The sequence below is a fragment of the Macrotis lagotis genome, chromosome 2 (genome assembly GCF_037893015.1).
Source record: "Macrotis lagotis isolate mMagLag1 chromosome 2, bilby.v1.9.chrom.fasta, whole genome shotgun sequence".
Lineage (NCBI taxonomy): Eukaryota > Metazoa > Chordata > Mammalia > Peramelemorphia > Peramelidae > Macrotis > Macrotis lagotis.
The window spans coordinates 309566758-309592796 of record NC_133659.1 but is presented as its reverse complement, the minus strand read 5'-3'; the positions used below and the strand labels follow the sequence as shown (position 1 = coordinate 309592796).

Genomic DNA, 26039 nt, shown 5'->3' with positions numbered 1-26039 from the left:
CCTATAGTCTGTGTATCTGTTCTTTACTCCGTTGATGTTTCTTCCCTCCCTGCTCCTCTTCCTTGTTTTGTTTTTGTCCTTAGATTGATTATTTAACAATTCATAGAAGGAGGATCAATGGTCAAGAGGTCACAGCGATATAGAGGCTCAGACCCAGAAGGAACTCAGAGGCCATCTGAACGAATTTTAGCTGAGGGCCAAGAATCCTTTCCGCAGAACTGCTCTGAATTCTCTCCTATGGGACCAAGAACAAATCAGATCTTTCACATCACAGTCCTTCAAATAGCTAAAGACCACTATAATGCAACCCCAAATCTTCTCCTCTGCAGATTAAAGACTCCCTTGTTCCCTGAGTACATTTAGTGGTTCTCAACTTAGGAAAAGATGGAGGAAACTCAAACCAATTGATTTTGCATTTTTGTATTGCCTCTTGAAAACTTTTCAAAAACAAGAAGGTACATGTGTTGTGGAGGATAATGGATAGGGCTTTGCCTATATAGTTTTATATGTGGGGTGTTGACAGAAGGCCCCTCTTGCCCCAAATATGACTCTATCCATAACTAATTGATACCAGTTCTTTTCTCCCAAGTGATTAGCTGTACATAGAGTTTAACTTCATTTCTTCTTTTTTGTTTCCTCTCAGATCTTTGCTTTATACACACCCCCACACCCCCCTAAGCTAAATGGTGGGTTGTAGGATTTAATCAAGGAAGCAATCACTATACATACAAAATTACATCCACAAGGAAACTAGACCAATATCATGTGAACAGGTCTAAAAAATCCCTAAAACCTCCAGATCTCAGTGATTGTAATTGTAATTTAAGTCTCAGATGAATATGTTAAAAATGCATAACAGGTCAGGTTCAGTACTGTGTGCTAGGACACACACACACACACACAAACACACACAAACACAAACATTTCCTGATTACTTAAGAGAGAAGTGAGATTTTTTTCTGTTTGTTGTTGAATAATTTTTCAATTGTGTCTGATTTTTTGTGACCCCATTTGGGTTTCTTGGCAAAGACACTGGAATGCTTTGTCATTTCCTTCCCCGGCTCATTTTTACAGATGAAGAACTGAGATAAACAGAGTTAAGTGACTTGCCCAGAGTCACACAAGCAGTAAGTATCTGAGATCTGGATTTGAAGCTTCATGAAGAGGGGTCTTTCCTTCTGCTGTACGACCTAGGTACCAAGGGAGAGGTACCATGGGCAAATCATTGACTCGACTTAAGGTTCATATCCCATCACTGATACTATCTGTATAATACTGGATGCCATGTTAGCTTCCCCAGGACTCAGTTCCCTCATCTGTAAATAATTTGGAGGTTTAACTAAATGACCTCTGAAGTTACTTCAGTTCTAGATTTATGGTTCTATGACTGTATAATCTTCTAGGTGCTATTCTGAAGTCTATGAGGTAGGTATAAGGGGGTTATTTATGAAAAGAAAACAAGCCAGAAGTCAGAAAGTCCAGATTCATGGAATTTGAAGCATTAGAAGGAGTTTGAGTTGTCATCTATTTTAAACTATCTCCAGAGCATAAGATAATCTTCACCTTCTTGTTCTTTATGGTCTGAATATGGGGCAGGGAACCTCATACCCCTGGTACTATATTGGTCTGGTGTTGCCAAAGCAACCGCAGGCAAGGAAACAAAATTCAATAAGTCTAGTAGTTTTTCAGTGGTGAATTAATTAAATGTTTGACCAAATATAGCCTTCAAATGATGCTATAAATATCCAAATGACCCTTGATAGAAAATAGATTACATATACCCGAAGAATAGCAATTAATTAACCCATGTTACTTTGATAGAAGTCTCAGATAAAGCACTGAATTATTGTCAACATGTTGGCTGATCTTTTACTGCATCATCCATTTTTTTTCTTCTTTTTCTGATCTGTGTTGCAAGGGTTGATTCACAGTATAAGGGAAAAAGGAGGGAAGAGATAATTTAGACAATTAGCTTGATTTAATGACAAAAGACATCAGCAACAAAAAAAAGTAAATAAATTGGAAAGAAGACCCACTCAGGAAATGGGGAATATCAGAAGTAGGAGAAACCTTCGGGACCATCTATCTAGTTTATAGGTATAAAGTTCATTGCAAAATTCATTGTTCAAATCAGATTAAAATTATATTTGGGGAAAATATGAAAATTCATAATACAAGAAAATATAGATAATGTTAATTCATGTTTTTTAAGTCGAAATGAAACCAGCTAGGATCCATTTCTCTTTGAATTTGTTAATGCTTAGTTGAGTCTGTGCTCAAATGCGAATTTCCCCCAAAACATGGCAGGTACTTATTTGGTCTTTGCTTAAAAACCTCCTATGAAGGGTAACTCAAATGAGTCATTCTTATGTTCCATAACAAGGTTTCTGAAGACAGAATTGCTATGAACTTCTGTCAAACTCCCAAATCCCTTTCTAAATTCTAGGAAGGTTTTGCTTTTGCAGAATTCAATTCTTTTTTTCTATCCTCCCAACAATTTTCCTAAGCCTCTAACCTCTATGGTCAAATGGATAATATCCCCTGCCTTTTTCATAGGACAGTGAAAAAAAGTCCTTAGAAGACCAGGATTCCAATTCTATCTGAGATCCTTATGACTTCTTTTGTATCTGGAAATATTTTATTCCTTTGTCTTTGTCTTTTCAATTTCTAGTCTAGTGACTGAAACATTGTAGTTTCCAAATAAATGTTTGGGGTTGACTGATACTTGTGTTGTCTTGGTAAAGTAACCTCTCAGAATCTCATGTGCTCATCTGTGAAAAGATTAGAGAGCCTTGACATAGCAACTCTATGGCCCCTTTCTACTCTAAATCTATGATTTATTAATGCTTAACATATTGGAAGATGGAATGCCTCCCAAATTTTTTGTTCAATTAAAAGTTTTTTTTTATTAACGCCTTTTGTCATTAAGTAAAATTAATTGTCCAAATTGTCTTTTCCTGGGATGGCTTGGTGGTACAGTGGATAGAACACTGGCCCTGGAGTCAGGAGTACCTGAGTTCAAATCCAGCCTCAGACACTTAATAATTACCTAGCTGTGCGGCCTTGGGCAAACCACTTAACTCCATTTGCCTTGCAAAAACCTCAAAAATAAACTTCAAAAAAAGTATCTTTTCCTTCTCTTTCCCCTTTTATTGTGAGCTAATCTTTGTAATAGGGATCATAAAAGGAAGAAAAAATAAATGATTTGGTAAAAAAATTAACCAATATGTTCACCATACATTCAGTGCTCTGAAACCCCAACAAAGTAACATGGATTGATTCATTGATATTCTTTGGCTCTATAGCTCCAATGGACTCTGAACCAACTTGGTGGTACTCTCTGTCAGTCCATGTGTCTTCATCTTGATCATGGGGTTGACATGAGAGAATACTTATAGAATTCAGCATTTGGCCCCATGCATAGCCTTCTCTCCTCTGTGCTGTTTGACTACTTTTTGTAGCACTGGGTGATTCTATGTTACATTTGTGGTCCAATGAGACACATTTAAAAATCCAAGTTCATAGCAATTCTATCTTCAGAAACCTTGTTATGGAACATAAGAATGACTCATAATTATCTAGCAAGTCAGACTGAGAGAATGCTAGCAATCTGTGAGAGATTAGGATACTCATCCTGTTTAGAAAAGATATTTCTTTTCCTTGTGGCTCCCTAAACTGTCACATACCCTGTTACCCATGAACAAAGGGTATAGATGACAGGATCAGATACCTATGATTATGAGATATAAGATCAGATCAGTCAGATACACTCTTTAACAAAGTAAAAGAACATAATTAAAATGTGACATTTCAACTACTCTTCACTTAGACATAGATGCCTGTTCCAGCTATGTGAAGTTAAAAGGGTAGTCTATAAAGATTGGTGGTTCATCCAATGATTTTTGTTTTAAAGCACCATTGAAATTTTACTATTTAATCCTTTAATTTTGCCTCTGGAGTCTCTCCAGAGTTTAAATTAAAGAAGGGAACTGCTGCTGATGTTAGCAATGACTTTATAGAATGGCTCCTACTTCACATATGTGAACTGGCAGTTGGGAGCTATGGTAGTTAGAGTATCTGGCCTTGAGTCAAAAAGACCTGAGTTCACATCTGGTCTCAATACTTACTTGCCATGTGATGTTGGACTCACCACTTTATCCAGTTTGCCTCAGTTTCTTCATCTGGAAAATGAACTGGAAAAGGAAATGAAAAATCATTCTGATATCTTTGTCATGAAAACCCCAAATGGGGTCATGAGGATTCAGACCCAAATGAAAAATGACTAGATCACAATCATTTGTGTGTGGAAAGCCCCAGCACATTGCTCATTTCCTTGTGTCCTCTCTTATTTTCTTTTTCTTTTTACTTTTACTCTAATCCTAATCTATGACAATTCACCTCCAGAAATGAGCAAATCTCTGAATCCCACAAGTCAATGCAGATTCAGCCTATGTTTAACCCATCTAAAGGATGTGTTAAATTCCTTTATATTGTCATGGTGTTTTTAAAAGGACATTGTTTAGATGTATAAATGTTACTTGAGGAGAGGCATACTGGTATAATAGATAGAAAACTGACTTTGTAGTCAGTAACACCTAGCTCAAGAAAGAGTTAGTCTTGAAGTCAGAGATCTGAGTTCAAATCCTACCCTAAACCAACTGGCTCTATGGCTGTTACTTCCTTTCAATGACCCAGGCAACTCCCTAAGGCTATAATTTACAGAGTATTTGTTGATTGAACAGAATCTTAACTAAACAAGTGTGTTCTAGAAGTCTTAGTGGAGTTTAAACTTCTGAGCTGCACCAAGATTTTTGGAACACTATGAATTGTGCCCCCACCCCGCTACCACACCGCCTTTGTATACCCTTTGATGAGTACAATATTTTACAAATAGTGTTTGGTAGATGCATATTAGATTGGCTTTGCTGGGGTCTCTCTCTCTGCTACTCACCCAGAAGAAGATGCTTGAATTTTATGCTTCAATGCTTTTCTGATTTGTTTCTCAGAGTTTTTTTAATTGACTTTTCAATTTAATTGCATTTAAAGTTTCTGCACTTATTGCTTCTGATGACAAAAACAGATGGAAATGAAGTCTCAAAGGTATGTGCACTTTACTTTTCAAGTTCTAATATGACATTCTTTAATAAGTCCTTTATGAGTCACACATGCAGAAGTACTTTTCATCTTTAATAAGTGGATGAGCTAGGAAATTATTTTAAAAAAGGAAATAATTATAAAATGGAAAAATATGGAGTTCAAGAGATATGACATTGGAAACAAGACTAATGGGAGGAAGAGATCATTATATCACAGGAGAAAATGGGGAAAGGATAGAAAGTTCTATTTATGACTCAGAAATCTTGTGTTATTTTAAAGAGTATAGTGAACAATAAGGAAAATGACCTTGAAATGTTAACATATTCAATTAATCAACCAATAAGCAAACATTCATTAAGAAGACACAAAGATCAAAGTGAGATAGTCTCTTACCTCAAGGAACTTATAACCTATCAACAGAGAAAGCATGGAAACATGTATGTATATATATACGCATATATATATATAGTAATTTTGGATGATAAAGAATTCTTATAGGAGTTAGTAGTTGATCTGGGATGAGTCATGAGTGTTATTCCTGACTCCTTGTGACCTCAAAGAAAGATAGCTTCATTTCCAGACCCCCTTGGACATAAGATGGTTCACTCTCCTGAACTTTCCAAACTCATTGGAAGGAGTCATTTCCTCTACCAAAAACAAAAGAATGAACCCTGAGAAAAAGAACAGATGCTATACATTAGCCTTAAATTGAGAAGGATCCAAATTTCTTTCTTAACTCCATGGTCTCTCACCAGAATACCATCAGACTAGAAGTAGCCACAAGAAGATAAGTCCACCAAGAGAAAGAGGTTATTTAGTATCTTTTATATACCCCAGTCAATCAAAAAACTTCTTGCCATCTAACGTAGTTAGTGACCTGAAACCAATTATAAAATGTCTACTGATGTTCCCAAATCTCTCTAATCCATTATACACCATCATGAATCTCCTGGAAGCTGTTCTATTACTTCCAGTCCCCTCCATGTTGAAAGATTATCTTAGAAATACTCTGCTAATGATCATAAGGACTGTGCTATTGCCCAGTACAATATTTTTGGAACACAAATCTAATCATCTCTTTTCCTTCTTTGAAGAAATTTTCCATCAAAGTATTAATTTTTCCCTAATCTTTCATTAAATTGATTGTTGTCTTTTGCACCCCCCCCCAAAAGGTGAAAATGATTTCATTATTTAGGAGTCAAGGTATAATGTGTTTGAATGGGGTTGATTGAACCAGTACAAGCTCCAAAGTTTCTACCAGATGGTGGGCACAGAATTAACATTTGAGATGGAGATGTCTCTAAACCTTCTTTGATGTGAATATGCCATGTTGGTCAGTTTTATGCCATTTTGGTCAGTACTATTCCAGTGACCACCACATCTCACAATTGATTCCAAAATTCTTCAGAGATTTTGAAAGTATTCTTGAATTGCTTCTTCCAACCTCCATGACTCATGTGAATTCCCTTAAAACGTCGTCCTTTCAGCAATCCTACATCTGGTATTTGAACAATGTGGTCAGGCCATTGGATATACTCTCTAGTAGAGTTTTAATGCTTTGCAGTTCAACTCAAGAAAGGATCTCAGTGTCTGGTACCTCATCTTATCAGGTGATTTTCAGAATCTCCCTGAATGTTTTAAAAACTCTGATCTTTGATCCATTTAAATTTCATTTTCTTCTTTGAATCATTATGGAATGTATTGCTGTTGTTCCATCCCTTTGAGCAGATTTTGCAGCATTCCATACTTTACAAGGCCTTGGTTGTAATATTTGTTATGAGACATTTCTTTTTCCTTGATGGTGTAGACCTTATTCTTCCCTCTAGTTTTAGAATATTCCCAATTCATTTATTTGCTTATCTTGTACATTTTTAATTGAATTTTCTTTCTCTGAAATTCTTGATGTTTTAGTTCTCACCATCCCCTTTAAATTCTCTATAACTTGCTTTCCTGTTTTCCGTCTTCTCTTAAAGTAGTTTCAACCTATTTCTAATTTGGATTATTTACTTTCACCAACACTGGTTCTTGGTCTTCTGGGTTGAAGAATGAACTCTTACCATGTTTTTTTGTTTCATTTTTTGTATTTTTCTTTCTTTCTTTGTTTCTTTGTTGCTTCCTTTCTTTTTCACTCTCTTTTGCAATTGGAGTTAAGTGTCTTTCCCAGAGTTACTCAGATAGTAAAATATTTGAGGCTGGATTTGAACTCATGTCCTCCTGGTCCAGTACTCTATCCACTGTATCACCTAGCTTCCTTCCAACCAGGTTTCAATTTCCTTTCCTTCACACCCAGTGCAACCACTTGTGCTGGTCATTTTTTCTTATTCCCCTAATTCTTGTCCTTTTCTTCTCTAATTGAAATAAATTAGCATTTGGAACTTTTCTTCAGGGATGGGAGAGGGCTAAGAGGATGTTTTGGGCAAATGTCCTCCATCTCTATCCTAAACTGAGGGGTTGTTTCTAGAAGTCGATATTATACTATCCTCATCTTCTTTTTTGCATGAATGGGCAGAATCATTGACTGAGATGGAAGCGGGGAGAGCTCAAGGGTTGGAATGTACCAATAATCCCAGCATCAGGGGAGGAATATATGGTTGGATCCCAAGCAAAAATCTAAAAGTTACTTTGTAGGGACCTGCCAGAAGGATGGAAGTTGGTGAGGGAGAGATACTGAATGGTAGCTTGAATAAATGATCAGGATTTTATCTTGGCAAGATTCTTTCTTCTCTCATGTTTTTTATTGTAATTATTCTATGTCTGGTGCAAAATTCCTTTGGAGTGTTTATTTTGAAAGTTGGATGTGTGTGCAATGAAAATGTCTGTTCTCAGGTAGCTAGGTGTCACAGTGGTTAGAGCACTGGCCAAAGTCAGGAGAACTTGAGTTCAAATCTCACCTCAGACATTTAATAATTACCTAGCTGTGTGAGCTTGGACAAGTCACTTAACTCCATTGCCTTGTTTAAAAAAACAGAAACAACAAAAAAAAAGATAATGTCTATTCTAGCAATTTGTTGGTCACATTGCCAAAAAGTCCACTGATGAGCTCTTAGTTGCCAATCTGATGGCCTTTTCTGAGTTCTTTTGCTTCTTCACCTTCATGTAAAATTTTTTCCTGTTGACCATTCTCTTGTCACAAATTATTTTTCCTCACAACCCTACATTTTTAGGTTCTTGTTCCATTTATCTTAGTACTCTGGAAGTTATCTATGTAAAAATCATTCTCTTCATTATTGACTCCCAGGTCTAAGCTTTAATAGCCTTTGGAGAACCCTGTAGAACCTCTAGATTCTCCCTGAGGTCTAGTACTACAGAATTGGATGACGGCAATGCCTTTGCACATTTTGAGTTGGAAGACTCAAAAACGTCTAAGAATCAACATGTCTTTTTAAAATTTTTTCATTTTTAAAGATTTTATTTGAGTTTTGAGTTTTACAATTTCCCCCCCATCTTACTTCCCTTCCCCCCCTCCCCCATGGAAAGCAATCTGTCAGTCTTTATTTTGTTTCCATGTTGCACATTGATCCAAATTGAGTGTGATGAGAGAGAAATCACATCCTTAAGGAAGAAACAAAGAGTATAAGAGATAGCAAGATCAGACAATAAGATATCTGTTTTTTTCCTAAATTAAAGGGAATAGTCCTTGAAATTTGTTCAAACTCCATGGTTCTTTATCTGGATCCAGATGGTATTCTCCATCGCAGACAGCCCAAAATTGCCCCTGGTTGTTGCACTGATGGAATGAGCAAGTCCTTCAAGGTTGAACATCACTCCCATGTTGCTGTTAGGGCATACAGTGTTTTTCTGGTTCTGCTCAACTCACTCAGCATCAGTTCATGCAAATTCCTCCAGGCTTCCCTGAAATCCCATCCCTCCTGGTTTCTAATAGAACAATAGGGAATCAACATGTCTTTAGAAAACTCTATCTCTGCTCCCAATCCACCTCACTTTAAAGTTCTCCCATTTGTGTTGGAAGTATCACAGCTCATCCAATCTCTTGTTTACAACTTCAGACTTACCCTCAACTGTTCATTTTCCTACTGCATGTAACCAATCAGGTAATAATTTTTCTTGATTCAAACTACACATCTATTAAATTTCTCTCTTTCTGTTCATATAGCCTCCACCTTCTTCTAGGCTTCATTCATCACACCTTATGTGGCGCATTGTGTTAGACTCCTAAATGGTCTCTGCCTCAAGATTCTCTTCTTTAATCCATCTTCCAGGATATTATTGATATTCCTAAAGTATAGATCTGACCATATCCCTTCTTTGTTCACTAAGTTCCTGTGAGTTCCCATTTTTCCTAGGATCAATATTCAGAAATCAGTAATCATTTACTATTTGTATGTCATTGTGTTAAAAGTACAAAGAAAGGGAAAAAAAGTCCCTGACCTCAAGGAAGTCACATTCTAATGGAGGAGACAAACCATATAAAGGATAAATAGAAAATAATTGTTTGTGTCCTGTCTCCATTAGATTTTAAGCTCCTTGAGGGTAAGGATGAATGTTGACTCCTTTTTGTACCCACAGCTCTTAGCATAGTATTATAAAGCACATAGTAGATGCTTAATATTGATTGATAGGTGTGAAATCAGATTCCCCACAAAGTATAGTATCATACTGACTCCTTTCATTTCTAGTATCTGATTTTTTAATTAGGCCCAGTTCAACTACTTTCTGACCCTCAGTCCCTGATCCAGGATTTATTTTGATGTCCATTCTAGGGTATTCATCAGTAAGTGAGCTCTGTTGTTTGCTCTCTACCTATAATCTATGACATGCTTTCTGGAAAACTGAAGTACATTTGATTCTGAATGATAAAGCTGGAACAAAAGAGCAAATAGACCCAAATTCTGATCAGCTGAAATGGGAATGTTTCATATTGGTCACAAATATTAGAGGAGTTCTTACCCATATGCCAAAGAAAGTGACTTTAGCCACCCAGGACCTGGAACTTTATGATACTTATGGGAAGGATAATGAAGTATCCTTGCCAATAGACTAGAGGCAAGTTCATTATGTATTAGTACACCCAGAATCAGAAATCCAACTAGAGTGTGTATATTGGGACATGAACAGAAGAAAAATCTGGTGTGAATGAAACAAATTATTTTGTAAAATGAAAATTAAGACTACACACAATCATGTGTATACATACTCACCCCCCCCCCCCACAAAATAAAGACAGAATTGTAGGCATCAGATAGGATTTTTGTTTTGTTTCTTGGTTTGTTTGCTTTTTAACCAGAACTCACTTATGGAGATTTTAGTACAATTCTCAGATTTAGAATTTATTATATACCTGCTTATAGATGGTTTCAGAATAATTATGCTCAGCCTTTTTAAAATAAAACAAACCAAAACATATTATTCTCTCTCCCTTCCCTCCTCCTCTCTTTTGTCCATCTCCTCTCCTTTATTCCTCCCACCCCCATCTCTATCTTTTGTCATTTTGTCCCTCTCCTCATCCCTCATATCCTCTTTCTTTGTTTTCACCATGTCTCTTTCTGTCTCTCTTATTTCTCCATTTCTCTCTGTCTCTCTTCCTCTCTTCCTCTCCGCTCATCTCCTTTTTCCTGCTATCTTCTCTCTCTGTTCTCTCTCTGTCTGTCTCTCCATCACTGTATCTCTCTTTCCTTCCTCTGTCACTCTGTGCTCTATCTCTTTGTCTGTCTCTCTGCTTCTATATCTCTATCTCTGTTTCTCTGCTTCTTTATCTGTCCCTCCCTCTCAAGTCCAGAGTCAATTGTCTCAATGACCTACCTGGAGGGATGCATGTTGTAGACATAAAACCATTGCTCTGTCACTTCCAACTCAATATTTAATGAGGAGTTAGAAGGAAAAGAAGCTTTGTTTGTCAAAATTGCTCTCTGCAAGGATAAGTGTATTCTTTTTTAAAGTCTATTTTATTTTCACAATCACCCACCTTCCCTCCTTCCTACCTTCTCCCCATTCTATCTCCACTGAAAAAAGGACATTGTATTTACCTTTTAACTGATATTTTCAATGATTTTTAAAAAAATGTCAGTATCCTTTTCAGTTTCCCAGTTACTTTATTATCCGGAATCCTTATTTTATTTAACACTGCTGTTTTCTTTGTCACCTACCTTCACATGGTTCCTTCTCAGTTTCTTTTGCCAGATTATCATTGATTTCCTCTTACCTAAACTGTATGTTTTCCCCTGTTCTTTTCTATACTCTCATCTTTCCTTCTGTCTCTATTGGTATTTCATCATGTCCCTTTGACTCCCAAATCTTTATGGAGTCTTAACCTCCATCTTGCTATCTATCCAGTCCTGGTTCTCTTATTGTTTATTATTATGATTTGAATTCAATAAATTCAAAATGAAACATCCCTCCCCAATCAAATCTCATCTGTCCTACAAACTTTTCTATTTCTGAAGGGTGCTACTCTCATTTTGGTCATCTGATTCACAAATTTGGGGTTATTCAGCAGAAAAGCACCTTGAGGGAGAGACAGGAGTCGGTAATGATCACTGACTGTGCTCCCACCTTATGGAGACAGTCCAAGACCTTGAATATAATAGCCTTGGAAATAAGGTGGAGTAAGGGGTAGGATGACAGAGATACTGGGTGCCATGGTGTGGGTACATTATAGAGAAAATTCATCCAGTCAGTTGTGCAGGCTGGAGAGAAATGAAGTCATTGCTGATCTTATTCATGTATAATTTACAAAGACTGAACAATCTATTTTTATCTATTACCAGGAATTTTTAAAATTTAAATTCTAGCATTGCTAATAGCAAATTGCCTTTGTACCTAGGATAATTGATTCAGATACACTATGTTAGAGTCTGGTAGAGGGATCCCTACAGAGCCAAAGGAGAAATTAGGGTAAAGTAGTGCAAAGCACAGCAAAAAAGTTAACCATTATCCAAGGTTAGCTAGGATGACTTTTAGAGTTAAATGTACCTTATAGAGTCTTCACTATTTTAACTGTATATCAATGGAACCACTGGTCTACCATGACTAAATCCTGATTTTGGATTTGATGGTTGTGGGTTCAAACCCCATCCCTGATGCTTACTCTCTCTCTCTCTCTCTCTCTCTCTCTCTCTCTCTCTCTCTCTCTCTCTCTCTCTCTCTCTCACCCTGGGAAGTCACCGACCTTTAGCCTGAATCCTGGTTTCCTCATTTGTAAAGTGAGAAGATTGAGCTAGATGACTCTGAGGTCTCTTCTGACTTTAGATCTATGATTCTCCATGTAATCCAGTTATCTTTGGTTCATCTCAGAGCTTCATAGAATCTCAGAATTGGAAAGAGCTTTAGATAGCATCTGGTGTATACTGTACCTAAACAAGAATCTCTTCTGGAAAATGCCCAACAAGTGCTCATGTGATCTCTGTTAAACATCTCCAGCCCCTCTACGGTTGGGACTTATAGGAATGTTTTCCTTTTTCTAACCAAAATCTGTCTAATCACCACTTCTACCTATTTCTCTTGGTCCTATCCTGTAATCAACAGGAATAAATTCTAATGTCTCTTACCCATGATTGACCTTTAAAAAGTTGAAGACCACTGTCATGAAAAACTGTGCTAGAATGGAAAAAATGAGCAGTATTGAACATGTGAGCTGGGATCAAGGGGACTTAGGTTCAAATTCTGACTCTATAGCTTATCATCTACAGGGGTATATCATTTTATAATACCTTACTCTTTAGTTTCTTCATGTATAAAATGAAAGAGGTGTATAGGGCCATGTAGCAACACTGGAATTGAACCTGTGCTTCCAACTGATGGATGATGAAGCATACTACCAATCTCTTGATTGAGAGAGGTCATGGATTCAATATACAGAAGATACATATGTTTGGGGATATGCCCATTGTGGAAGCTGGTTTTTTGACTATGTGTATTTGTTACATGAGTTTAATTTTTCTCATTTTTTTCCAAGGAGGAAGGGATGGTAAGGAGAGAAAAATAAATGCTTTTTAGTTGAGGGTGGGGAGAAAGTGGTTCATTGAATGAGATGACCTTGAAGGTTTCTTCCAGCTTTAGATTTAGGGTCCTCCCATAAGTCTTCTCGCCTTCATACATAGGTTTTTTAAATTGATCCTTTTATGGTGTGGTCAATAATCTACTTTAGCTCTCCTGGGATGCTTTTCAGGTGAGTGATTATCTTTCCTAAAGTATTAGTCCCAAAGGAGAGCATATTTCTCAGTAGAACGACCACCTCTCTAGTTCAAGGCACAATGCCTATTATCCTCTCTTCTCCACCCCATCCCTCATATCGAGTCAGTCACCAAAGAAACACCTATGGAAAATATCTATTTTCTCCTCTTCATTTTCACTTCTTTGCCATCCCCTTAATATAAATATTTGTTAATTAATAGATGCAACATGCTCTGAGAAATTTCACTTCAATCCTGGGATAGAAGAGAAGGGGAAAAAAACTCCAAACACATGCGTATCTGGAAGATGACGTCTTTTCCTTATAGATATCTCCTGTTTGCTGAGAAACTGGAGGCTACAGAAAACAATCTATATGCCAGACTTTAAATATAATGTCAGTAATCTGCCATCAGTCTAATTAATATATAGAACATTCTGTTTCATTGTTCTCAAGTGATGTTCAAGAGCACTGGTTGGGCTGATCCCCTTTTCCTCCTTCACTGCCTCTTTTTGTTAAGAACTGAAAGGTACACCTAATCCAATTGTGAATGAATTATCCTTTCTGGAAGGAGAGGCTTGAGTTACCATTTCTGTTAGTCATTTTCAGGCCATCTGTTATACTGGGTAAGTATTTGTTTCCTAAGATGCAGGGTATTTTGTTGACTTATTGAAACCCAGTTTTATCAGGCTCATGAGAGAAGGGGAGGAAATAATCAACCAATGATGACTTTATATAAAGATGACTCTGTGGATCGTCCTTTCACAAATCATTCTCTTTATTATGTTCCAATGTCACTGACCTGCTTTGATGGTTAACTGCTCATCAAGTCACCCAATCAACCAATCAGTCAGTATTTATTAAACACTTGTCATTTGCCAGACATCATACTAGATGCTAGGAAAACGAAGACAAATATTAAATAGACCCTCAGTCTCAATAAACTTATAGCCATGTCAGGGGAAGTAAGACACATGCATGCATACACAGACATATAATGTACACATATATACACATAGACATGAACACTTTTGTGTACATGGATAGAATTGAGTATATGGAATGTTGGGATAAGAAATATTATCTCCCAATCAAGTCAGCCCCTTTCCTCAAACTTAAGAGAGTTGCCTAGGGCAAAGATGGGAAACCAAAGCTAGTGGGTCTGTATTCAACCAAAATCATATTAAAATGGAATTGGGAAATGTTTAACAAAGTAAAGAAAAATATAATATACCATGGATAATGTTATTTTATTGTTTTCTAAGTCAATCTTCAGCCTGCAGGGATGTGTTTCTTTTTGAGTCTGACCCGACTTGTTTTTCTTCTCTAACCACCACATGTTGCTTCTCAACATGTATATACATAGATACAAGGTAATTTGATGAAGGGAGTCAGGCATGAGTAGCTGGAAGGGGCAGTTTCCTTCTCTATAAAATAAGGATGCTAATGCCTGCAGGACTTACTTCCCAGGGTTGTGAGGATCAAAAAGACTAATAATGTTAAGAAATAGTTATTAAGCACTCTCCATGAATAGTTCTATGCTGAATGCTGAGGACACATGTAATTAGAAAAATGGACTGTCCATCTCTCAAGGACCTCACATTCTAACAGTGGAAGGCAATATATAAAAAGGAAGAAAAAGGAAGCTAAAAAAAGAGGAATGGATAGAGAGCTGAAAGCAGGGAGGATGGAGACATAATAAAGAAAGCCTAGGGAGTTGAGGAAACAACTTAGAGATGAATGAATTTGTGGTTGATCTAAGCATCCTCTTTAAAATGGAGGTTTCTTGGAGGAACCAACCAATTACAAGTGAGTTGAGCTTCCAACATAAATAGGTTTTTTTTATGACATGGTAGAGAAAGTCTAGAGAGTTGGGAGCATAGTCTGGAGAGGAAATGAATAAGGACAAAGGAAAAGGAGGTTGAATTTTGTTGTTGTTTTTGTTGGGCAATGGGGAGTATAGAAGGTTTCTCATCAAGATCAGTGATGTGAGTCTGTCTAATGGTTATTTTGATCACATACAGTTTGATTATTTTTTCTTTTGTCTCTTATACATGAAGAATCATTTATTAGATGGATAATTATCCTGATTGTACTTTCTCTTTATTCTTAATCACCAGATTACATATATACAGACATGGTGTGTGTGTAGGTGTATGTGTGTACACCTACTCATACAAATACTTAGGGTGTCCCAAAAATCTTAGTGTATTTTTGGGTCACAAAAGTGTAAGAATGCAGTAAGACATTTTGGACATGCTACAATTCTAGACTGTCTCTAGAGTTAAGCAACCAACTATTGCCCAAAGCAACTCATTTCATTCTTTAAGTTACTTGACTGAAAAATACCTCCTCTATAGATCACTAAGCCCTCCTAGCCAAACCTCTTGCTATGGCAGTGACAGGTTCTCGGAGCCTTCATTATTTCAAAGGTAACTTTGTGGCTTCGGCACATGTTGAAAAGGGAAGGAAGGAAGGAAGGGAGGGAGGGAGGGAGGAAGAGAGAAAGAAGGAGAGAGAAAGGAAAAGAAAAGAAAGAAGGAAGGAAAGAAGGAGGAAGAAATAAAAAAGAAAGAAGGATGAAGGAAAGAGAGAAAGGAGAAGAAGAAGGAAAGGAAGGGAGAAAAAAGGAAGGAAAGAAGGAGGGAGAGGGGCTAAACAAAGAAAGATGAAAGGATGAAGGAAGGAATGAAGAAAGAAAGGAGAGAAAGGAGAGGAAGAAAGGAATAAGGAAGCAAAGAGGGAGAGAAGGAATAAAGAAAGAAAGAAGAAAGGAGGAAGGAAAGAAAGAAAAGAGAAAGGAGAGAAAGAAGGAAAGGATTAAAGAGAGGAAGAAGGAAGGAAAGAGGGAAAGAAAGAAAGGACAAATGAAAGAGAAAGGAGAAAGAAGGGGAAAAAGAAGGAAAGAAAAAGAGAAAAAAGAGTAAAAGAAAGAAAAAGAAAAAAGCCTGCATTCATTTGACCACATATTTGACCACACTGCCCCACCCTACCCCTCCCCTTTAAATTGTAAGTCTGAATCTTTCCTATAAATTGAACATGCCCAAACCTGATGGGGGATTCCTTTCAACATCTTGAGTTGATGTTCTAGACAAGTTTGCCAGCCAGGTGGAGTCTTGCTGGCAGTATGTGCTAAGCAACCTAACGCTAGTCTGTACCATATGGTGGTGGGGGGGGGGGGGGGGGGTTGGCTTTGCCGAAGTCTTCCCTGGCCCACAGTAATTACACTGGATCAGCTTTTCTGGGAGAGCAGAGCATATGGCGAGTTTAGGTTTTGTAAGCCATTCCATCTTTGAGCCTAGCCTGGACCTTCTCTCAAGACTCCTCACCATCAAAGGCCTTGCTTGGCTCCCTGTCTGATTTAAAGTGGGACACACCTCCTGGGGAGCTCAAAGCCCATTGTTTGCTCAGATGCCATCATTTTCAGTTCAGAGATAGAACTATGGTTCCCAGAGCACAAGTTGGGTAAATGTCCCATGTGTCACAGATGGGGCTCCTTGGCTTTCATCCACCCCGGACCCCAGCATGCCTGGAGGACCAACTTCTTTCTGGGGTCCTGGAAGCTACCTAGAGAAGCTGGGACTGCCATCTGGAAAGGGGCTGGGTTAGGTCTGTCTTCCTTACCAAAGGAAAGAACAAGGGGCCATGGTGGTAAAGATATGGGAGAAAACAGTTTGGATTTGATATAAAGGAAGACATAAATTTATTAGAACTCAAGCAAAATGGAAGGGGTTGTTTCAAGCGATAGTGGTTCTCCTTTGCTGGAGATCTATAAGCATTGGCTGGGTGACCATTTTTCAAATAGGTGGTAAAAAGGATTGTCAGCTTAGTTGAAGTCAAAAGAGTTGGCCTCTTGGCTTCCATTTTTGGACTAAACCTGTAATTTCATTGGTAGAATGAACTGGTATAGAATAGCCTTCTATCAATACAATTCACTTACTGCTTTGGAAGTTAATTTTTAAAGCAGGGGAACATCACTCTGTGTGTGTGTGTGTGTGTGTGTGTGTGTGTGTGTGTGTGTGTGTGTGTGTTGAACTCTTTTATCAGTTTGGTAAAGCTCAGAATAATTTTTTCAAATAATCCCAATTGCAGAAAAAGCTAAATTCAATTAGAGTTTAATGGAAATAAAGATTCCCATCCAAATTCTTCTCCACCCATCCCCTGTTCGCCACCATCTTGAAATATATCCTGAAATTTCTTTTTTATTTAGGTTTTTTTTTGCAAGGCAAATGGGGTTAAGTGGCTTGTCCAAGGCCACACAGCTAGGTAATTATTAAGTGTCTGAGGCTGGATTTGAACTCAGGTACTCCTGACTCCAGGGCCGGTGCTTTATACACTATGCCACCTAGCCGCCCCTTGAATTTCTATAGATTTTAGGTTAAAAACTCATTTTAAAGAGTTGCCTGAGAGCTTGAAGCTAAAATCCATTCGGTAAAGGAGGGGCTTGAATCCAGAACTTCCTGAATTCAAATCTGACTCGATATACAATCTGCCTCATTGTCTCTCTTGAGTCCCTCCTCCACCTCTAAAATTCAAGGATCTTATAAGTCTGAATTTCATGCAGATGAAAAGACGAAAATCATATTAAGAAGGATTATAAGGGCAGCTAGGTGGCACAGTGGATAGAGCACCTGCCTTGGAGTCAGGAGTACCTGGGTTCAAATTCTACCTCAGACACTTAATAATTACCTAGTTGTGTGGCCTTGGGCAAGCCACTTAACCCCATTGCCTTGAAAAATCTAAAAAAAAACCCAAAAGGATTATAAGGGGGGCAGCTAGGTGGTGGCAGTTGATAGAGCACCAGCACTGGAACCTGGATGATCTGAGTTCAAATCCAGCCTCAGACAGTAATGACTTAGCTGTGTGTTCTTGGGCAAGTCACTTAACCCCATTGCCTTAAAAAAGGGGGAGTTTGTGAGGCAAGGTCAAAGTAACAGTGTTTATGAGAGCTACTTTCAAGTATTAAAGAATTAAGATTGAACCAATCTCCCTCTCTCCCTCCAACTCTCTCTTTTTCTCTCTTCCTTCCATTTCTTCCTCCTCTCTTTCTTCCTCCCTCTTTCTGTCTTTCTATCTTTCCCTGTTTCATTCCTCTTCCTTCTCTGTTCATCTCTTTTTATCCTTCCCTTTCTCTGTTTGTCTCTCTCCCTTGTCTCTCTGTCCCATTCTCTTTTTTCTTCTTCCTCCCTCCTCTCTGTCTCTTTCACTCTTTTCCTCCCTCTCTCTGTTTTTTCTCTCCCTCTTCTCTCTCTCTCTCTCTCTCTCTCTCTCTCTCTCTCTCTCTCTCTCTCTCTCTCTCTCTCCCTCTCTCCTCCCTTTCTGTCTTTTTTCTCTGTTTCTTTCTTTCTCTTCCCTCTCTCTGTGTCTCTTCATCTGTCTGTCTTTGCCTGTCTCTCTTCTATTACGTTATCCATGGGGAAACCCATATGTTAAATTTGACCTAAAACCAAAGAAACTCACTGTAATGTTATGGGGGCGGTTCAAGATGGTAAGGTAGCCAGCCAGAGGCTTTGCATTCCCTATGATTTAGGAAGCTGCTACAGGTTGCCTAGTGATGTCTGGGTATGTTTGCATGAAACAACCAGTTGAATTTATCTCAGTTAAATGTGCAGAGTCATAATTGGGGTTTTTGCAGTTGGGGCAAGAATTCTAAATTGCACCTGGGTACAAAAGAGAAGGAGTGGAGGGGAGGAGAATAGGACTAGAAGGGTGGGTGGCAGCTTACTTACCCCAGGCCGTTATGTGATATCTTCCTATTTTAACCCATTATTGTTGCTAGCTGTGTGTCAAACTGTTTTTCTATGCTGATGAAAGATTGCAGATGCTGACAATATCTCTACATTAAGGATCTCAAGGCAAAGTCCCAGTTGCTCCCAATTGCTCCATCTTAGTTATGACTGTGTAGGTCTCCTAGAGAAAAGAAAGAACAAACATACATACACACACACACACACACACACACACACACAAACACACATACAGACACAATATACTTTATACTTATCCTAGATAAACACATATATCTAGTAAAGGTAGAAAGAATATATACAGTTATAATAAATATAAATAAAATAGATATTTATAGATATAGAAAAATATTTAGATAGATTTAGATATACATTTAGATAGATATCTTTTCTCCATTCATATGGTTTACATTAGAGGCCAACTGCTACTTTTGAATGTCCAACTCTAATAATCTTTCCTTTGGTTTTCCAACTCTAAATGCAACCTGAGAAAGTGGGAAAAAATCCCTGCACCTGAAAGTAGGGGCAGCTAGGTGATGAAGTAGATAGAGAACCTGCCCTGGATTCAGGAGGACCTGAGTTCCAATGTGTCCTCAGACATTTACTAGCTGTGGGACCTCAAACAAGTCATTTAACGTTGATTGCCTTTGGAAGAAAGAAAAGAAGGAAAGAAAGTCACAGTAAATGAGTTTTGTTCCTATCTCTAGAATTTACTCATAATGGAAGTTAAGTTACCTCACTGCTCTGGGATTCAGCTTCCTCATCTTCAACCTGAGGGAGATGGCCCTTAAAAGCCCTTCCAGCTCTAAATCTATGATCCTCTGAGTCTTTGTTGTTGTTTAGATGTTTTTCAGTCATATCTGACTCGTCTTGAACCCATTTGGGATTTTCTTGGGAGAGATACTAGAGTGATTTGCAATTTCCTTCTCCAATTCATTTTACAGATGAGGAAACTGAGGCAAACAGGATTAATTGACTTGTCCAGGGCTAACCCTAACCCTAACCCTAACTAGTGTCTGAGATTGAGTTTGAACTAAGGTCTTCCTAAGACTAGACCTGGAGCTCTATCTACTGTACCACCCTGCACTATGAGTCTTTAAACCTTTGCCAATAATGACCCCATGAATAGATATAGCTGTCACTTAAGGTTTTAAATACTATTGGTTCCTTTCATCTATAGGATAAAACTCATACTCTTTTGTTTATCATTTGAGACCCTTTGAGACCAAACCTTTGCTACTCTTGTATTGTTATTTCATATTACTTTTCCTCATTATATGAGTTTGCAACTGGATAGTATAGTGGATAAAGTATCACAGATAGAGTCAAGAAGACCTGAGTGCAAATTCTGCTTCAGATACCTATAAGCTGCACAAGTGATATAAGTTGACCAATCCCAATATCCTCATCTACAAAATGGTAACTGCCTCAAAGCATTATCTTGATGATTCTATAAAATACTGCATGTACAGTGTTTGGAGAAATTTCTAGCTATTCTTAACCAAATTGTTGCTATCGTTCAGTCATGGCCTACTCTTTTTGTGACTCCATGGACCATATTGTCTATGGAGTTTTCTTGGCAAAGATACTGGAGTGATTTACTATTTCCTTTTCTGGTAAATTAAGACAAACAAAGGTTAAGTGAGTTGCCTTGGGTCACATGTTAGTGTCAGAGGTCATATCTGAACTCAAGTCTTCCTGACTCCAGGTTGGTGGTTCTCTATCCCCTGGGCCTTTAACTTACTGCAATTCTCCCCTAACATTGTCTTTCCTTTTTTATTCATCTCAAACTTCTACTAGGCTGGGAGTAAAACACATGGGCTGCTTATGACTCATGATATTTTCAAATGTAATTGAAACTAGATTAAAATATAATTAGGAAATATTTAACAAAATAAATAAAAATGTAATAAAGAATTGATATAGAAATAACAGATAGATGTACAATATATTATATACATGGAAATTATATGTTCTAGATTATCATATAAAATCTAAATATATAATAAATACAATAATAAATATATACGTAAAAGGAATAGTAAGTTGTACATAACAGATTTGAAGTTTCATGTGTAATGATCTTTTTTATTCTGTGATGCCAGGGAAATGCTTCTGTCATTTCATGAATTTAAAATAAATTGTAATAAACAAAATATATAACATTACATTTTAAATTAAGTCAATATGAACTGGTAGAGAATTCTAATGTACACTTTACCAGTCTCTGTTTCTACTCGACTTTGACACCCTGATCTAGGAAGGCTTCCTTTCCCTTCCTGTTTGCCCAACTGAAAATGATCTCTCCAACTTATCGAATTTTCTCATATTTCTTATATTGTCTGCTTTTCTGTGTTGCCCTTATCACATTTAATCCTATAAACTATTTCAGTATATATCCACATAGATACACACACACACACACACACACACACACACACACACACACACACACATATATATATACATACACATGTATATATGTATAAATGTTAATAGAAACAAGAAGATGAACCTCTTGGAGAGAGGGACCACATCCTTTTTACCTTTCTGTATTTTTGGCTCCTAGCCTAGGGCCTTGTTTATTGTAAATATTTAATGAACACTTGTTGAATAAAATAAGATTGCAATGACTATACTATATAATCCAGTCAATTATGCTTTCATCATTAAAAATCTATTAAAGTATGCAAAAATATTTACTTAAAGAAATATAAACACGTGCCTATAAATGGGTATTTTCCTCATTAACTACAAGTATCAATAATCATTGCATTCTCTGTTTCTGGTTCTTACTGAGAGGCTGAATAAACAACTCACCCTGAAACTTTCCTTACAGCCAAGGTCTTTCTGGATACATACAGAGCTCTCTGTCTCTGCTTCTAATACCCAGAGCTTGAGGAGGGCTTTGCCGTCCCAATCCAAGACTACATATATTCCCTCCTTTTCAGAAGAAGCCTGTTTTGTCTCCTTCGCTAACCAGAGAGGAGGCATTCCTTGAATTTATGAAGACTTTACAAGTGATTATTCGAGACTTCTTTCCTTATTTTGCCTAAAATGTACCTTTGCATGAAGAAAATTGACCTGTTGGTCTATGTGGCTTGATTGAAGCCTCCATTATCTGAAGTCATCCCAAGGAAGTTTTTCCTAAGAATGATATAAATCCTTCTCTGCATAACTCCTACATCTTCTCATGCTAATGTTGTAAAGAGACTTATGTTAGTCTTTTGATCCACTCTCTAAAGTATCCAGATCATTCTTCTTCTTTTGTTCAAATTGAAGAAGACCAATGACATCATGGGATTGGGGTACCATGTCTGACTGTGATTGATCAGACCAATATGAGCCCAGAGGATTCTACCAAAGGTCAGGCACAAATCATTCCTTTAGACATTTGGAGTAGAGATGTATCTAAATTTGAAAATCTCATGTTTCTTTTGAACTACTGCAATTCTACTTTGCTCATAAAGCACTTTCTTTGATGGGTGCAGTCCTGTGATAGCATCTCCCATGTCTCACAATTGATACTAAAATCCTTCAGAGAGTCCTTAAGAGTATCTTTGTATCACTTTTTCTGACATCCTTGTTTTATATGAGTTCTATATAAAATAGTTTTTTTAGGCAAATGTACAATTGGCATTTGAACAACATGGTCAGTCCACTGGAGTTGCACTCAGGATATTGGAAAATCTTCAATGCAAAACTAAGGATATTTTTTTCCAGAATCTCCCGGGAGCTTCTCTGATGTGGGCAGTCCTGGGATAGCATCTCTCATGTCTCACAACTGATACTAAAATTCTTCAGAGAGTCCTTGAGATTATCCTTGTATCACCTTTTCTGACCTCCTCATGTGTACTTTTATGAATATGACATAAAATAGATTTTTAGGTAAATATACAACTGGCATTTGAACAACATGGACAGTTGGATTTGTACTTAGGACATTAGGCTAGACTAAAGTTTTTATTCCAGAATCTCCCAGAAGCTGGAGAATGTTGTTGAGTTGAGGAGTGACATTACAAAATTTCACACTTATTGAACATTTTGAATGAGGTAAAATGCTTTTCTTACCATAATCCTGTGATTACTCACTTTATGGATGAGGACATAGAAACTGAAAGACTGAGTGATTGGCTCATGATTATAGGCAAACTTACCTCCAAACTAAAGGGTCAGTATGATTTCCACTAGATCTTTGCCTGAGGAAAATTGTTTTGGCAGCTGAATGTAGAAGTCATTAGAGAAGTCATTACATTCTGTTTCATACATTATCCCCCTCCAAATGCAGATACAACCAAATGGGGATACAATCAGAAGTCATTACATTCTGCTTGATACACGATTCCCCTCCAAATGGGCAATATGTCATCCATACTGATGTACCTGCTGTCCTTCAAGTCCAATACTCCATCTCCTGTCTCCAGGTCTTTCTTGACTGTACCCCATCTTTGGAATATTATATATATATATATATATATATATATATATATATATATATATACTCCTTTACCCTTTAGAATCCCAGATTTCCTTTGAGATTCAAGCATTTTCTTCTATAGGAATGAAGCTTTTCTTGCTTTCTTAGTTTCTAGGGTTCAAACTCCCTTGTATTCAAGTTTTATCAGAATATGTATAGTATCTCCTTTACTAGTATGTGATATCCTAGAAAACATGGACTGTTTCATAATTTTCTTTCTATTCATATAGATAAGCATGGTGCTTGAGCTGAAATAGGCCATTAAGAAATACATGTTGATGGGAAGGTCTGAACATGGTAGCCATTCAAGTAGAAAGGAGAATAGGCAGACGGAGAATGTGTGAAGGTAGAAATGACAGAATTTGGCAACTATACCTCGTGTTTTTGTTTGAATGTTCAATCATGTGTGACTCTTTGTGACCATGTGGATCATGTGGACCATAGCGTACCAATGTTTTCCATGGAGTTTTCTTGGCAAAACTATGATAATGTCATTGGTCTTCTCCAATTCAAACAAAAACAAGAAGAATGATCTGGATACTTTTGAGAGTGGATCAAAAGACTAACATAAGCCTCTTTGCAACACTAGCTTGAGAAGATATAGGAGTTATATAGAGAAGGATTTATCTCATTATTAGGAAAAACTTGCCTTGTGATGACTTCAAATATGGTGGTAGAGGCTTCAAAATAACATTTTCTTCTACAGTGAATTAAAGTAAACAGAAGTTAAGTGACTTGTCTAGTAATAACTTGTCATTTGAACTCAGTTCACTTAGGTGACACAGTGGTTCCAATGTCAGACCTGGACTCAGGAAGACTCTTCTTTCTGAGTTCAAATCCAGTATTAGACACTAGCCAGGTGACTCTGACAAGTCACTTCACACTGTTTGCCTCAGTTTCGTCATCTGTACAATGAGCTGGAGAGAGAAATGGTGAACCATTCCAGTATCTCTGCCAAAAATCCCCCATAAGGGTCACAAAGAGTTAGATATGACCACAAAACAATGAAACAAGAAAATGCCTGACTCCAGGTCTATTGCTCAACCCACTGTAATGACTACCTAACAAGAAGAGTCAGTTAGATGGATGGACAGCTGGTCATTGAGTCAGGAAGACATAGAAGTGTGAATGTAATCTCAGACTGTATTGCTCTGTGATGCTTGGCTGGCCACCCAACCCCTCTGAATCTCAATTTCCTCATCTGTAAAATGAAGGAGTAATTTATCCCATGCAGATCTAAACCTATGACCAAAGAGGACTGAATTGCCTGTACTTAAGAGACAAAATGAACCAATGAGAGTAGCTTGAACCCAGGATTCAATCTAACCCTCAGAAAGCAATTGGAAAAAGCCAGTGCTGAGAGGATTGTCTCTAGCCCTACCCAATCAGGGAATCTACCACATGTAGATGCCTGTTGCATTGGGTGGGGTAAAGCCTCTTATACAGGAAACAGGTCAAGTCTTTAAAAACAGATTTTGTTTTTCTTTGGAGACTGGAGGGGGAGAGTAGGTGACTCTAAGTAGGATTGTGATGTGTCACAGTGTCTTAGAAATGGTCTGGGGTGCTGAAAACTCAGGATGCATAGATCAAATTCTGACCATTCCTATAAATTGTAAGGATTCATAGTATTCTAGGGACAGATCATATCTCTTGTTCAAGAACCAGTTAGTTAAATTCAGCAAAGTTCATTACCAGAAGGTTTGACCAGCAGGTGATGATTTTCTCTCTAGCCATAATAACTCATTCCATCTGTTACTATTTATAAAGGGGCTGTAATCTATTAGGGTTTGGGTAGGGGAAGAAGAGTTCCTACATGGATGAACATATAACATTTTCATGGAAAAAAACTGACCTTGGACCTGTTTATAATCCAATTACTGGTTTTGTGGGAGTCCCTGAACCTTAGTTTCCTCCTCTTTAAAAGAAGGGAATGGAACTAGATGATTCCTATAGTATCTTTCAGATCCAAATCCCATGATCCTGAGATGTGAGCAAGCCAAATAAGGTCTGTCTTTTTCTTGGTAATCATGGTTGAAAGGGAAAGAGGAATGACTGGTGGGAAGGAGTGCTGTAGTTGGCCTTTAAGAGAGTTTGTTTATCTTAAACCAGCTCCCTGTGAGACATATTTTATAAAGGAAACCAAGAGGTCTAGTTAAGATGGTATCTGGAAAATGATTACTCAGAGGAGAAGAGGTGAAACTGCAGGGTCTCCACCCCAGTTCCCTGCCCTCCTTCCTTCCATCCCTCCCTCTCCCATCCACCAACCCCCTCCACCCCAAGGGTGGGAGAGAATGCCAATGATCCAAAAAAGAATGATGTTTTCCTCTCCTGTGCCCTGAGGGAAATGCCATCCAGTCTTGGTGAAGGGCAAGAAATGTAGTTCTACCCAGACAATTCAGAGATCATTGCTAGGACACCCCTCCCTTTCTGGAGCATCAACCTCAGTCCCTGGATATTATTTATTTCATGTTTTGTGTCAGCTTTGAGTAGCAGATGGAGGGCTAGCCTTGTGGCCAAGATTCAAATCCTGCCTATGACACATATGATCTAAATGACCTTGGTCAAGTCCCTTAATTTGTCAGTGCCCTCA

General features: G+C 37.7%; 1 long non-coding RNA gene across 1 annotated transcript; it reads right to left on the bottom strand.

The window, feature by feature from the left end:
- Positions 1-1678: 1678 nt before the first annotated feature.
- Positions 1679-16339, bottom strand: LOC141511770 (uncharacterized). The gene is made up of 4 exons (XR_012475395.1): positions 16275-16339; positions 14028-14122; positions 4128-4193; positions 1679-1906 (listed from the first exon to the last, which is right to left on the bottom strand). It is a non-coding gene; the product is annotated as an uncharacterized LOC141511770 (long non-coding RNA).
- Positions 16340-26039: the final 9700 nt, after the last annotated feature.